This window comes from Papaver somniferum, chromosome 9 (genome assembly GCF_003573695.1).
Source record: "Papaver somniferum cultivar HN1 chromosome 9, ASM357369v1, whole genome shotgun sequence".
Classification (NCBI taxonomy): domain Eukaryota; kingdom Viridiplantae; phylum Streptophyta; class Magnoliopsida; order Ranunculales; family Papaveraceae; genus Papaver; species Papaver somniferum.
In genome coordinates this window covers 192,664,729-192,674,907 of record NC_039366.1, presented here as the reverse complement: position 1 = coordinate 192,674,907, position 10,179 = coordinate 192,664,729, and positions in this window count along the sequence as shown.

Sequence of the window (10,179 nt, the reverse complement as noted above, 5' to 3'; positions counted from 1 at the left end):
TTCACTTCAAAGGAGATGCAAATTCATGGTACCGTTGGATCAAAGACACTCTTGTAGCACCAACATGGGAACAATTCTCTTCTAAACTTCGTTCTAGATTTGGATCTCGAAAGCATATTGATCCCTGCAGCTCTTTATCTAAATTATCACAACAAGGTACCGTCCGTGAACTCATTACTGAATTTGAAAAGCTACTAAATTTTGTGCATGGTATCCCCGAGGAACATTTGGTTAGTATTTTTATCTCTGCACTTCGCCTGATATTGGTACCGGGGGTTCGTTTATTTTTTTACCCAAGACCCTTTCCGAGGCATTCGACATAGCTTTAAGACAAGAGGATGCTATTACTGCTACTAAAGCTTTTTCTGCATCAAAACCTTGGATTCGTTCTGTTCAACCCAAGGCATTAGGAACTATAACTTCTCCAAATTCTCAGAAGAATGGTTTACCTCCAGGAGTTAAACGTTTATCATGGATGGAACAAAAGGAACGACGTGAGAAAGGCCTTTGTTTTAACTGCGATAAACTGTATAAACCTGGACATCTTTGTGAGCAGTCTCGTTTGTTATTTTTGGAAGGTGCAGCTGGCGTTACTATTACTGAGCTTGATTGTATTGGTGGTGATGATAAGGAAATCACAGCTGAACAAGATAAGGAGATTGAAACAACTCCTGGAATTTCACTTCATGCTCTTATGGGCTCTCTGTTTCCAAATACAATGCGTATTACGGGTCATATAAAAGGGAAACCAATCACTGTTTTAATTGACTCAGGTTCCACTCATAATTTTCTGCACCCTACAATCGCCAAGCAATGTGGCTATTCTATTCAATCTAATGATGCAGTTATGCGCGTAATGATAGGGGATGGTGGATTTCTTCAAACTAGTGGGTCATGTGATAATGTGTCAATTAAGCTACAGAACTATAGTTTCTCTACTGAATTTTTTTGTTAGCAATTAGTGGCTGCGACGCCGTCTTAGGTGTTCAGTGGTTACAAACTTTAGGAGCTATAAGTTGGGATTTTAACAAATTACACATGAAATTTTGTGTATCAGGAACTGAATTTATCTTGGTTGGTGACAATTCCCCAACAGTTATGCTTCTAGATCACACTCCTATGCAGCGTCTGATACATCGAGAACAACAAGGCATTTTGTTGCAGCTATCATCTTTACCTCCAGACATGGAATCTTCGACTCTTTCTCAGGTACCTTCTGAAATTACAGAATTAATTTTCCGTTTTTCAGATGTGTTTGGTTCTCCTACATATCTTCCACCTACACGCTCTCATGACCATCGCATTCCCCTAATTCCAAATTCTGCTCCGGTAAATGTCAGACCCTATAGATACCCTCATTTCCAAAAGGAGGAAATTGAAAAGATTGTTTCAGAATTAAAAAATGCAGGCTTCATACGTCCTAGCACCAGCCCTTATTCTTCACCGGTATTACTAGTACGGAAGAAAGACGGCTCGTGGCGTATGTGCGTTGATTACCGAGCACTAAACAAAATCACTGTGAAGGATAGATTTCCCATTCCTATGGTGGACGAATTACTTGATGAGTTGCATGGTAAGCAAGTTTTCTCCAAGGTAGATATGCGTTATGGGTTTCATCAACTTCGTGTCTACGAGCCAGATATTCATAAAACGGCATTTCGCACACATGATGGCCATTACGAATTTTTGGTAATGCCTTTCGGTCTCTCTAATGCTCCAGAAACTTTTCAAAGTTTGATGAATGATATTTTCAGGCCATATCTTCGTAAGTTTGTTCTAGTTTTCTTTGACGATATATTGGTGTACAGTAATTCCATGGCCGAACATATTAAGCATTTGGAACTTGTTTTTGAGACATTACGTTCTAACAAGTTGTTTTTGAAGGAGTCTAAGTGTGATTTTGCTAAATCATCCATAGGCTATCTTGGTCATATGGTATCTGCTGATGGAGTATCTGTTGAGAATGACAAAATTGCTAGCATCGTCAACTGGCCTACTCCGTCCTCTATTAAGGATCTTAGGGGTTTTTTGGGTTTGGCATGTTACTATCGAAAGTTTGTCAAGGATTACGGGAAAATAAGTGCTCCATTAACTCAGTTATCGAAGCGTAATGCTTTTTACTGGTCAGAATTAGCTACAAAAGCATTCAAACAACTACAGTCTTCCTTAACAACTACACCAGTATTGGCACTTCCAGATTTTACAAAAGAATTTACCTTAGAGTGTGATGCTTCTGGTAATAGGTTAGGAGCTATTTTAATGCAATCTGGAAGGCCTATTGCTTTTTACAGCAAGCCGTTATCAGGTAAAAATTTAAATCTTTCGGTTTATGATAAGGAAATGCTTGTTATAGTCTCTGCGGTTCAAAAATGGCGACCTTACTTGCTCGGTCGACATTTCAAAATTTATACAGACCATCGTAGTCTTAAGTACTTCCTAGACCAAAGATTATCTTCAATTGAGCAACAAAAATGGTTGTCCAAACTTTTGGGATACGATTATGAGATTATTTATCGATGTGGTGCTGCAAATAAGGCTGCAGTTGCCTTATCCCGTGTTTCTGATGCTCATCTTCTGGCGATCACTGCCCCTATATTTTCTGGCATAAATGATATTATTCGAGAATGTCATCATGACAATGAATTTAGTTTTCTTATAGAAGAGTTACATCGCAACCCAAATTATAAACCACCGTATTCTTATATTGACGGTATTCTCCGTTATAAGGGACGTGTTGTGGTGGTTTCTACTTCTACATGGTGTACTAAACTTCTTCATGAATTTCATGCAACACCTCTTGGTGGACACTCTGGTTTTCTCCGTACCTACAAGCGCCTTCAAAGAAATTTTTACTGGAAGGGAATGAAACGTTCGATAAAAACTTACATTGCTCAATGCGACATTTGTCAGCGTAATAAATCCGAGGCTATTGCTCCTCCAGGAATTCTTCAGCCTTTACCTATTCCAGAAGATGTATGGATGGATATTTCAATGGATTTTATTGACGGATTGCCAACATCTAATCGTAAAACCTCTATACTTGTCGTAGTGGATCGCTTATCCAAATATGTTCATTTCATTGCGCTGTCTCATCCGTATACCGCTGCTACTATTGCTGATATCTTTATTCGTGATGTTGTACGTCTCCACGGCATGCCACGGACAATAGTGAGTGACCGTGATCCTATATTTTTGAGTAATTTTTGGGATACCTATTTCTCTTTACAAGACACTCAATTGTGTAAAAGTTCTGCGTATCATCCTCAAACGGATGGACAAACAGAGGTTACCAACAGAACTTTAGAGAGCTACCTGCGTTGTTTTGCTGGAACAAAACCTCATGAATGGTCTAAATGGTTGCCATGGGCAGAATGGTGGTATAACACGACTTATCACTCAGCAATAAGAATGAATCCTTTTGAAGCTGTTTACAGTCGTCCTCCTCCTACGATTTCAGCATAACTTTCAGGTTCTACACTGGTTAATGCAGTTGATATTAGCTTAAGATCTAGGGACCGCACTCTACAAATCTTGAAGACCCATTTAAGGGATACACAAGCTAGAATGAAAACTTACGCTGATGCTCATCGTACAGATCGAAGTTTTGCAGTAAATGATTGGGTTTATCTTCGGTTACAACCATATCGTCAGGCCACTGTAGCTTCCCAATTATTTTCAAAGCTTTCGCCACGATTTTATGGTCCTTTTCGCATCCTTGAAAAGATTGGACCGGTTGCTTATAAGATGGAATTGACATCTACTAGCCGTATTCACCCTGTTTTTCATGTTTCTGCCTTGAAATTGAAAATAGGTTCTACTGTTATTGTTGATGCTAGTCTGCCAACTAATGCTGATAATTTCCAATGGGAACCAGAGGCAATTTTAGATCGTAAGATGTTTAAAAAGAACAACCATGCAGGAACTCGTTGGCTTATCAAGTGGAAAGATCATTCAAAGGAAGAAGCTACTTGGGAGGATGCAGATGATCTCCTTATTCGTTTTCCAGAGTTTGCAGCTTGAGGACAAGCCGTGTTTGAAGGGGGATGGGATGTTGGGATACCGACATCACTATTATCTTTCCTTATTGCTATAGGTTATTACTTTCCTAGTTTAATTCTATTCCTTAAAGATTGCTGTTGCTTTTCTTTAGTGTTCTTATTTTTAGAAGTCAGTAACACTATATATACTCATCTCTAGAGTTGTGTAAGACATTCAATCCAGATTAATCAGTTACGTTTCTTTAAAATTGGTGGCTAATCCCCAACTCAAAGGATTTTTATCATTAGGGTTCTATTAATTGGTGCTGAATCCTATCACCTTCTTTGCTTCTTTTGCCAATTTTCTGCGAAATTGTTTCTTTTTTGCTTGTTCTTCATAATGTTTTACTTCAATTTGATGACATAATTTCGCATTGTCAACATCTCCTCTGATTTCACCTATTCCATTTGGAGTGGGGAATTTAATACATTGATGCAACGTTGATACCACAGCTTTTATCGCATGTATCCATGGTCTTCCTAATAACATATTATATGGCGATTCCATATCCACCACGCACAATGTTACATGTGTTTCGATTTCTCCAAGTGGAATTCGTACCACTATTTATCCTTTAGGTTTTGTTGTGGATTTTCCTAATCCGTGAACAAAATATGTTGAACTGGACATTTCTTCGTCTTTAAATCCCATTCCCCGGAATGCATGATAAAATATTATATCAACTGAACTTCCTGTATCGATTAAAGTTTTGTTCAACATCCATTCTCCTGTGGATTTTATTGTTGTCCCTTTCTCTTTTCGTGTAATAGGCACTGTGATGACCAACGGAGATGTATGGTTCAAATTTTCTTTTGGTATTTCTTCCACCACGAATGCAATTTTTTGCTTTTCCCAATCTTTCAAGGGTGATGTTTTTTCTACCGCCATAACTTTCTTTCCTTCAAAATTTCGTTTATGTATTCTTCCTTTGATGTTTTCATGGAATTCATTAATCAAGCTTTTTGTTATCATATTACACTCCAATCTTTTGCCATTTTCATTAATTCTACTCATCTTTCTTCTAACTGATTCACTGATTTATTTAATCACTTTCTTGATTTGAATATTCTCAATCAACAATCTTCAACTTTCGATCTTCTATTTCCCTGTTTCTAGCGCCATTATGTAGTTGCAGGAAATCCTACACTACACCCTTCATATGATTTCATTGTTGATCAGCTCATTTTTAGGTTTACACTCTCAATTTTATTTATTAAATTTTGAATGTTCTTACAAGAAAGATAAAGAAGTCAAGAATGATCTCGGCTATGAACTTTCTCTCTCCTATTTACTTGTTTCTTACTCAAAAAAGATCCCCCTCTCCTTTACAACTCGAATGACTATTTATAAGGAAATACATAGTGGATGACAGCTAATCTGTCCTTTATTTTCGGACATGGTTTGCGACATTCTCGCAACCTTACAAATGTTAATGTCACAATCTCTTTAATTTTCGCAGGACTATCACATCTTTCTCATGATCCTTGCTGACGTCGTTTCTGAAATTGTTCTGCGACGCTATTGTGATGTACCGTTAATAACTTCGCTGAGACATAATTGTTGCGAGATTCTGATCCTACATCAGGTGTTAATATTTCCGTTTTTTTCTATCATTAAAACTGATAAATATGTCTGAATCAATAAGGAATCGATCAGGTGAAACTTCTGGATCTACATCGAATCCAGGTGAGATTGAAAAACCTGATGAAGTTAATAAAAATTCTTCTGCATTTGTTTCTTTCATTCCTGATGAAGATATAGTTGAGAGCTTAGATGAATGGAAATTTAGTTTGATTGGTAGATTAGGTTTAGTTAAGCTAAAATTTGGTATTGCTGAATCATCTTTAAGAAGACAATGGAAAACTTCAGGTCCATTTCAATTAATTCCAATCGACAAAGGGTACTTCATTATTAAATTGGAGAATGAAGCTGATATGAACTTGATATGGAAGGGAGATTGGGAGGTTGAATCACAAGAGGTCAAGTTAAGAAAATGGGAACCCAATTTCAATCCAGAGTCTCAAAAAACATCCATGGCTTATGTTTGGGTACAACTCCCGGGTCTTAGAAGGAGAAGATTCTGATTAACATTTTTAAAGCTTTGGGTAGACCAATTAAAGTTGATAAAGCAACACTTAAGAAGGAAGCTGGATTTTATGCTAATATTCTAGTTGAGATGGATTTGGCCAAGGAAATTCCTAACAAAATCAATGTGGAATCAAAGTATGGAAAATTTGAACAAGTTATTAATATTCCAAATATGCCTAAATTTTGTTATCATTGCAATATAGTAGGACATTAAACTGCTGAATGCAGGAATCAGAGAAGAGAACAAGGAAAGACTAATGATGATGATGATATGCATAGAGTACCAAAAAAAGTGTGGAGAAGAGTAACTAAAGAGAATAATCAACCTCATATTGGGTTTGATATATGTCCACCTGCTGCTCCAGTGGATTTAAATTCTCCAGCTATACAAGTTTTAGAAGTAACTCAAGATACACCTGTTAATTCAGGTAACTTTCAGGTATTACAAGAAGTAACTGAAGAAGTCTTTAACTCAAATATTGAATTTCCTGCCTTATCTGTGGAAAAATTGTTGAAGGTTGCCGCTGGTGCTCTTTGTATAAATAAGGTAAATACAATTATTCCTCCAATTGGTAAGAAAGCCTCAACTGAAAATATAACAAAAGTTAAACAGAAGGTACAATAGGTGAGCACTGTTAATACTAGACAACAAACAACAAATTTAGTTGTAAATGGTGGAAAGAGAGAATTATTGAGAAGAAGCTCTTCTCAATCACAAACCCCTCCATGAAAGTGATATTTTGGAATCTCAGAGGCCTAAGAAGATTGAGGTCCAGAGATAAACTTAGGAATTTAGTTAAATCTTTTAATCCTTCTTTAGTTATAATTGCAGAACCAAAAATTCATTACACAATGGATTTTTTCAAAAAGTTGAAGTTACCAGGAATGCATTATGAAGCAATACATAACTCAAGGAATGATAACAAAGGTAGAAGTTGAATGTTGGAATTTCAGCTCCATTAACCCTACAATTAAGACCTAAACATTGTGGAAAACAACCTTATGCTGAAATCAGACCTTGAACCTAGTATTAGCATACTCAACAACACACAAAACAGTACCATATGCAGCAAGAACACTACATATAGTTCATACTAAAACAGATTATTGTACAAGGAAATAGAACACACAAGACACTTAAACTTTCATGACTTATTATCAACTTCTATTTCCTCACATTACTTAATGATGGATGAAAACATATTTTCCTTTATAAAACTTATGTGGCTAGAAGTGAGTCCTAGTCATACTTGCCACATGTCACTCCAACCTTTAATATTTGGATTATGTGGAGCTCTTCAATTCAAAGACCCAGCATTATATTACTATCTGATCAATCAATAACAATTGAAGTGGGAGATTCTGTAATTACTAGTGTTCATGCAGCTACATTGATAGGAGAAGTTTATGGAATGATTTAGCAACAATTAGTGCCTTAAATAAGCCATGGTTGGTAACGGGAGATTTCAATACTATAATGAGATAAGATGAAAAGAAAGGTGGACTGAAACCTATGTTGATTTCCATGTTAGAATTCAATAAATGCTTACATAATTGTGGTCTGATTCAGGCACCAAAAACTGGTCTTGATTTCTCATGGTGTAACAATAGAGCTGGTAAAAGGAGAATTGTATGAAACCTGGATAGAGATGTTTTTAGTGATAAATAGTTGGAAAAATTCTCAAGTTGGGGGTATAAAGTTGGAAGTAGAGTAATTTAAGATCATAGTATCTTATATGGAGCAATGCAGAAGTACCAAAACCAACAAATACTCCTTTTAGAGCTTTGAAAGTTTGGAAGAATGATCCTGAGTTTTTGAGTTGTATTACAAATTCTTGGAATCAGAGTATGGAAGGTAATCCAATCTTTTTCTACATGAGCAACATGAAAAGGCTGGAAAAAGACCTAAAGGAATGGAACTGGGCAATATTTGGTGATGTTAATAAGAAATTGCAACAAATGGAAGATGAAATTATATCTGATACAACTGCTTCAGACAATAACCCTTCTGACAATAGATTATTAAATGCTCTCATTACTGCAAGGGGGAAACAAGAAATACTTCTACAACAACAAAGAGAGATCATTCAGCAAAAATCAAGAGTACAGTGGTTAAAAGAATGTGCATCCAACTCCAAATACTTCCACATCAAAATGAGGCTAAGACAATCTCAAAATATGATAACTGAACTGGAAAATGATCCTGGAGATATTATATCAGATCATCAAGAAATTGCAAATATTTTGGTCAACCACTTTGAAGACAAGTTCAAATATCAAGAAGTCAACATAGATGAGGGGTTGTTCACAAATATTCCCACAATTATTACCTAAGAAGACAAAATTATGATTAATTCCACTCCTTCAGCTGAAGAAGTTAAAGAAGCAGTTTTCAAATTGAATCCAGAAAGTGCACCTGGCCCAGATGGCTTTGCAAGATGGTTCTATAGATTTTCATGGGAGATAATCGGTGCTGAGCTAATAAAGGCAATTCAGTTCTGCTGGAGCAAGGGTTTCGTTCCCAGAGGATTAAATGCAAACTTCCTGAAGTTGATACCAAAAGTTAATAATGCAAAGAAAGCCAAAAAATTCAGACCAATTGGTCTTATGAACTTTAGTTTCAAAATCTTTACCAAAATATGAGTTACAAGATTGGAGAAGGTGATAAATAAAATGGTATCAAATCAGAAAGGAGCTTTTATAAAAGGTAGAACTATTCAAGAACAGGTTGCTTTAGCTTCTGAAATGATTAATGAGATTGACATAAAGAGGAGAGGAGGTAATTTTGGGTTAAAACTTGATATCACTCAGGCATATGACTCACTCAGTTGGCAGTTCTTATTTTAAGCTTTAAGTAAATTTGGCATATCAGACCAAGGCTTACACTGGCTGCGAGAACTCCTAAAATCAGCTAGTATATCTGTTTTAGTTAATTGAGGACCAGAAGGCTATTTTCAAGTTGGTAGAGGATTAAGACAAGGTGATCCATTATCCCCTTTACTCTTTGTAATAGCAGAAGACATACTGAGCAGAATCATCTCCACAATGATTCAATATGGAAGTCTGAAAACAATGGTTAACAGAGGGAGAACACAACCTTCTCATATTTTCTTTGCTGATGATATTTTTCTGTTTTGTAATGGTGAAAAGATAAATGTTAGAAAATTAATGTGCCTTCTGAACAAATACCAGGCTGCTTCTGGACAATAAATAAATCTGGAAAAGAGTAAGTGTTTCATCGGAGGCACAAGTCAGAGCAGAAGAACTCAACTTTATGAAGATTGTAATGTTTCTTTAGCTGAATTTCCTGACAAGTACTTGGGAGTTATGCTGGTTCAAGGTAATGTGAAAGCTCAACATGTATGGAGTGTGGTGGATATGATGCAGGAGAGATTGGCAGGATGGAATGGTAAGATTCTATCATTCAAGAAAGAGTAATCCTGGTCAAATTTGTGCTAAGTAGTTTACCTATTTATTCAATGTCAGTATACAAATGGCCTAAGAGGGTAATAAGGGAGTGTGAAAGAATAATTAGAAATTTTTTATGGTCAGGGGACCCTGCAACTAGAAAGATGATAACCCTGCAATAGAATAAAACTTGTTCTCCAATAAGTGAAGGTGGTCTGGGACTGAGAAGACTAGAGACCATTAATAAAGTTTTTTTAATGAAGCTACTATGGAGAATTCTAAATGGAAATGATGATTAGTCAAAAAAATTTCAAGCAAAGTATAAGAATAAGAATGTTGAGTGGATTACATACTACAAAAAGTCTTCCATTTGGCCAGGAATTAAATGGGTAATGGGTGAACTAGAGGAAACTACTAGATGGATTGTAGGTGATGGAAGTAGTATTTCAGCTTGGAAGGACAAATGGGTACTGGAGATTCCTCTGCAAGAAGCATATCCTGAAAATGCATACATATTACGGTTCCCTAAGATAAAAGTGTCAGATTTTCTTCTTGATGGTGAATGGGTTATTCCAACAGAGCTCATGGAGATGTTTAGTATAAATGACTTACTTGTTGTTAGTAAAAGCAAAGATAAGAGGGTAT